Source organism: Python bivittatus, unplaced genomic scaffold (assembly GCF_059951505.1).
Source record: "Python bivittatus isolate LINGU-HERP-01145 unplaced genomic scaffold, Pbiv_v1 ctg000210_np1212, whole genome shotgun sequence".
NCBI lineage: Eukaryota > Metazoa > Chordata > Lepidosauria > Squamata > Pythonidae > Python > Python bivittatus.
The window spans coordinates 4980065-4986358 of NW_028277053.1; the positions used below are offsets into that span (position 1 = coordinate 4980065).

Sequence of the window (6294 nt, forward strand, 5' to 3'; positions counted from 1 at the left end):
CTCAGTAAAAGGAGATCAGGTAACCCTTAGCGATAAATAGAGGGTGCACAAAGGAATCTTTCATCATCAAGCATACTCTGCCTCAGTCTCACTTGAACTCACTTGTAGTTGAATCTCAACTACAGACCGCAGATTAGCAGCTACTGTTGGGTGTCCTAGAGAGAATATGAAAGATTTCCATTTTTCCCCATCCGCCTCAGAGAAAACAAGGAGCCAAATGCTGCTGATCCATTGTCTGCCTAATGCAGACAATTTGGAAATGAAAGGGGCTTGACTGATCTCTTTCACTTGATAGAGACAAATGGTGAAACTATAGTGACTGTCATTTACTAAGCTTGTCTCAAAGTGGAGTCATTCGCTAAACTTTAACCTCTAAGTTCAAGACAAAAGACCCCTTCCCAATCCCTAGGCAGTCCATTACTGATCCCTGGTTTGGCTAGTGGTTGGTGCAAAGTGTACTGTACAGAATAAAAGATGAATAGATCTATTTCATTTTATCGAGGTGAAACAACTGGTAAAATGTTTCTCATCTGGGTTCTATCTAATAAATACAATCTTTAAAGTATATTCCTCTGATCTCACTGCTGAGACATCAGACCACCAAATCTTTGAAAGCTTGATTTGTTTAAGCATATCATAAAATGAAGTCTTTGACTTAGCTATGATCTAAATACAAGGAGGCAGTGAAGGACGGGAAGGCCTTGCACAATATGGTTCGTGGGGTCATGAAGAGTCGGACACAACTTAATGACTGAACAACAACAAACAGCAATATAATGATTGCATTACAAACATTAGAAAGAGCAATTTAGTTAAACATATCACCAAATGTATTCAGCTGTAATCTGTGTGAAAGTCAGGAATGTTTTTATTGATTATGAGCCTTCAAGTTGGCGTTGACTCTTTTCCTAAAATAATTATACATACAGAATTTATTCATTTTATTGCAGCCTTAAACCAGTACTGGAAGTGTGTCCATGCATGATCTGTGAGCACTTATAAATCTTATAAAACTTTTGGACTTTACTCATGAGTTCTAATCAGGTTGTTTTATGGATGTATTTTAAATTTTATTTACTGATTTCTTAAGATAAAGTCCAAAAGGAGCAATCTATGTCTAGGCTATAAATAAAAGTATCTAAAATTACATAGAATATGGTGACATCTAAAAATACAAAATGTGATATCATCTAAAATTTACGTGGAGTGTGATAGTATCTAAAATTGCACAAAATACAGCTGTGTAGCAGGAGCTTGGCCTATGAAGGTCCAGGGGATCTTACGCGCTGCTGTGCAAAACCCGGCCACGTCCGCTGTAATAAATGGCAGTTCGTCTGTAAGCAGCATCTGGGCAGAGGGTGAGCCTGAGCCATCAGGATCTCTGCTGGTCAGAGGGAGCGTAAATTGGTTCAAATGCCTCTGTAAAAGGAGCAACAAAGAAGAACATGTCCCGTGGCTTCCAGAATCACAGGCAGAGCCTTTCCGCCGATGCTACTTTTCCATATTTGCCTTCCAGCGCTGCAGAGGGGAGTGGCGAGAGAGGAAGCTTTCTGAGGGCTGAGTGTTCCTTGCTGGCAGCAGTGGCAACGTACCTGTGATGACAGGGAGGATGGGGCCTTCCCTAGATCTGCCCGATAGTTGGCATCTTTCATCCTCTGCTTCAGGGTTTGCTTTGCCTGATGGTATCCCAGCCTGAGAACCAAAGAGGAACCCAGATTAGATTTAATGCTTTAATCCAGGTAGATTGAAAGTTGTCCTGGAGAATTAATGGTGCTAAGCCTTAAACAATCTTAAAAAAAAAAAACCTTAAAAAATTTAGAAAAGAGACAACCCGCTAAAAAGACAAAGGAAGAAAAGAGTAGTAATAATGTTTATTCAGTCAATCATCAGCAAAAGGAAGAAAAGAAAAAGAAAAAAAATCTCTTATATTTTATGTTTATCAATAGTCACTAGTTTACGAATGAATACACTGCTATAATATGATCAATACAAAATATTGTTGTAAAATATTACAAAATCTCTGCCATACACCTACTGCTTTATCCTTTGATTAGTAGAAATATTGCCTTTTCTAAAACAGATAAATCACACATTTCCAACAACCATTCCTTGACATCTGGAATAATATCACTTCACCAATTTCTCAACATGATTTTTTTAGCCACCCCCTATGCTTGATGCAACCACAAATCCTGATAGTCAAATTCCAAAGCTTCGGTAAATAATTCAACATTACATTAACATCTTTAACATTTAAAGATTTTCCAATAAATCTATTAATATACATTAATACACTATCCCAAAAAGATACCAAGTATCTTGGTATGACATAACTATATCATATGGGTCAGTGAACCCTCAAATTTTTTACACCTTCAGCATGGAAAATCTAATGTCTATCATTTCAGATACACTCTTTGGAGAGTCCAGTACCCCCTAAATACAATTTTCTGATGAATCAACTTTAATCACGGATCTGTTGATACCATTTAAATATTTTTAAGGACATGAATCCGTTGATGAGTCTTTATTAGAGATTCCAGTTCTTTAGTACATGTTTGAAATATCCCAGAAATGTCTACCTTAAAAATATTGTTGAGCTTTTAATGGAGATCTGTTATAGGTTTTAATTCTGTGATGGATTCCATCAAGTAAGAGAGCAGCTCAGGTGCCTTTGAAGCTGCCAAAGTATCTGACCCATGTTGATCCATTAGAACAGTGTTGTCCAAACTTGGCCACTTTAAAATGAGTGGACTTCAACTCCCAGAATTCCCCAGCCAGCTGGCTGGGGAATTCTGGGAGTTGAAGTCCACTCATCTTAAAGTGGCCAAGTTTGGACAACACTGCATTGGAACATGCTTAAGCTGAAGATATGTCCAATGTTGAGAATTGGGAAGAGCAAATTCAATTTGAAGTCAGAAAATCCTTAAGACAGTCATTACACAGCAGCTGATTTAAGTTATGATCCCAGCTTCTGCCCTAACTTTCCAATAGAAGGGTTTACCACCAATTTTCAAAGTAGAATTTTTCCAAAGAGTTATGATATTTCCAAATATTCATGAGTCTCGATATCAAAACTCAATCTATGGCCCAATATGGCCCAAAGATTTCTCACCATGTGTACTCCTGGAAATAAAACACCTTTTCTATTATATGTGGTTCCAAACAGTTGCTGTGATTGCAAAGGAAATAAATAATAACTTTCCAGCATAGTCCATAAAGGGTAATGTTCAACTATATTTTCATTAGACATGCAGATGGCTGATAAAAATATTGGTCCAATGATATTTTTTGCAAGTCAAATAAATTACAGCCACCTTCCTCAAATGCTAATCTAAATTTAGCTAAGGAAAACCTTGGTAGTCCACTATCCCAAATAAATTTCTAAATAACTTATCAATCCAAAGGAAATATTTATTTGGTATTAACATAAGAAAACCTGTAAGAACATAGATCAAATGAGGGACAATGTTAATTTTAATAACATTAATTTTACTCCACAAGCTTAAAGCAATTTTAACCCATCTATTAACATCTAATTCAACCCTTTCTAAAAGTTTCAGCATTTTTATTTCCACATACAGTCATGTCAAAAAGAAAGTACACCTTCTTCGAGTTCTATGGTTTTACGTATCAGGACATAATAAAAATCACCTGGTCCTTAGCAGTTCTCAAAAGTAGGTAAATACAACCTCAAAGAGGGCGTACTTTCTTTTCCACATGGCTGTATATGATTTTTTTGGACTATGCAGCAAAAGGGTGCTTAGTATATGGATTTTGGAAAGTTAATAATGGATTAAGGGGCCAGAGGGATCTGGAATTGTAGTTTTGAATTAATTAGAAGATATCTTGTCATGGGAAAATGGCAATTGCTTTGGTTTCTTTATGATAAGGAGACCTCGAAGGTTGGACATTACAGGGAGCCAGAGGATAAAGAAAATGGAACAGACCCCCTTAGTGCAAACTTTTGAATACTTCTCAGCCATGTTACTGGATAGAATGGATCAGTTGTTTGAGAAACTGGACAGAATATGCTTTAATGAAGTTGTAAAACAAGAACTAGGATGTCTATGAAATTACTTTGAAGGAGGATTTACGGTAAATGTAATACAAATGGATTTGATGGATGACTTATCCCCTAAAGGAGATGAACAGACACTAAACCAGAAAACTGATTTGGATAATTTTTTCTTCTGGATATACAAAAGATCTCTGCTAAGGTTTGGAAAGACTTTTTTAGAAGTGACAGATGAACTTTACCTAACAGACATGCAAAAGAAATACTAATGTAGTTCTAAAGGATTTTTGCTTGGATACACAGATGACCAGCAAACTATTGCTGGGGCTTTTTTTGAAGGGGTTAAAGAATAATTTTAAAAACTCAGGGAAGGTTGATAAGATTGGTTTGTTTAATCAGGGCTAAAAGAGGAAAATAGCTATATCTGGTTGCCCTTACTGGACTTTTGCTGAGAAAGAATGATTGATGAAGCATTTGGACTTTGGTTTTTCTTACCTAAGATATGAGTTATGGGGAGAAGACTGATTCTGTTTTATTTAGAGATAGTGATAAGCTATTAAAATTGTTTTTACTTGCTGTGATGAAGGGGGAAGTTACTTTTTTTGTTTCTTTTTCTTTTTCCTTTCCTTTTCTTTTCTACACTCCCCCCCCCTTTGTATATTTCTGTTAGTATTTTTTTTGTAGTTTGTATTGACTTTTATTCTTTCCATTTATAATTCTTAATAAAATTATTTGGGGGGGGGGGGGAAAGGCTATGTCAGCCTTCCCAGGTAGACCAGACAGGAAACATGACAAGATGAGCTAATTCTACTTTATTGTAAGGCTACATGAACAAAATCTTGCAAGTCTGAAAGCACGAATCTCCCGCCCTCCCTATTTACCTCCTGAGAAGTTAGGGCAGGTCCTTCCTAAGTCTCCTTCTCTGGCCATTACCCTGTTGCGGACTCCCTTCTCTTTTATCTGATCGTTCCCTGGGCGGCATCTCTTCTCCCCATCTTCCAAAGTTACCCCCACATTCTGTCACAGGCTCATGGAGATGGGGCTAACTTCACCTCAGGGGGAATGATGTTCCAGAGGGCAGGGGCTACACCAGGAAAGGCGCGTCTCCTGGGTCCCCCAGATGGAACTCCTTAGCAGACGGGACCTGGAGTATGCCTCGTCTGCTGGATCTGATGGGATGGGTAGGCGTGACTGGGAAGAGACAATTCCACAAATAACCTGGTCTCATTCCATGGAGGGCTTTAAAAGTCAAAACCAGCACCTTGAATTGCACCTGGAAGCAAACTGGCAACCAATGCAGTTCACGGAACAGAAGTGTGATGTGTGCCATCCTAGAGGCACGCATAACTGTCCGCGCAGCCGCATTCTGCACCAGCTAAAGCTTCCGGATGCTCTTCAAGGGCAGCCCTGTGTACAGTGCATTACAGTAATCTATTCTGGAGATCACCAGGGTATGAGTGACAGTGAGTAGAGCCTCATGGTCCACAAAGGGGCACAACTGGCATATAACACAAAGCTGTGCAAAAACCCTCCTAACCATGACTGCCACCTGCTCCTCGAGCAGGAGTCATGAGTCTAGGAGGATCCCCAGGTTGCGCACCAGGTCTGTCTGGGGTAGTGGGACCCCATCCAGTACCAAAGATGGTAAGTTCCCAGATCCAGAAGATCCCAAAACCCAGAGCCACTCAATCTTGCCAGGGTTCAGCTGAAGCCTGTTGTTGCCCATCCAGACCTCCACAGCCTCCAGGCACCGGGACAAGACGTCAACAGCATTGCTTAGCTTGCCAGGAGTGGAGATATATAATTGCATGCTGATGATACCCCACCCCATTTATTTATCTGTTATCCAAAATACTGTACAGGTAGTCCTTGTTTAGTGATTGCCTCGGATCGCGAATGTTTGCAGTTACGACGGTGATGAAAAGGTAACTTTACAGCCAATCCTTGCATTTACAACCTTCACAGGTCTGTAAAGCAAAGGAAAGCTGAAGATCATAAGCACAGTCACAATTTCATTTAGCAACCACTTTAATTAACGACCGAATTGCCAGTCCCAGTTGCTAAACAAGGACTACCTGTAGAGTCTATATAAAATTAGGCAAAGTGGCAGAGTATTGATCCAGAATTGCCAAAATATAATCGGCATACAAAAAAAATTTATATTCACACCCTGCCAGTAGCCTTAATATCTAAAGATTGCCTTACCATGGTGACAAAAGTTTCAAAAATCAAATTAAATAGCAGGGGAGAAAGTGGGCAGCCCTGCTGTGTAACAC

At 39.1% G+C, this 6294-nt stretch overlaps 1 pseudogene; it reads right to left on the bottom strand.

Moving 5' to 3' along the window:
* Nucleotides 1-1218: 1218 nt before the first annotated feature.
* On the bottom strand, nucleotides 1219-5828 carry LOC148216146 (uncharacterized; annotated as a pseudogene).
* Between the last annotated feature and the right edge of the window lie 466 nt (nucleotides 5829-6294).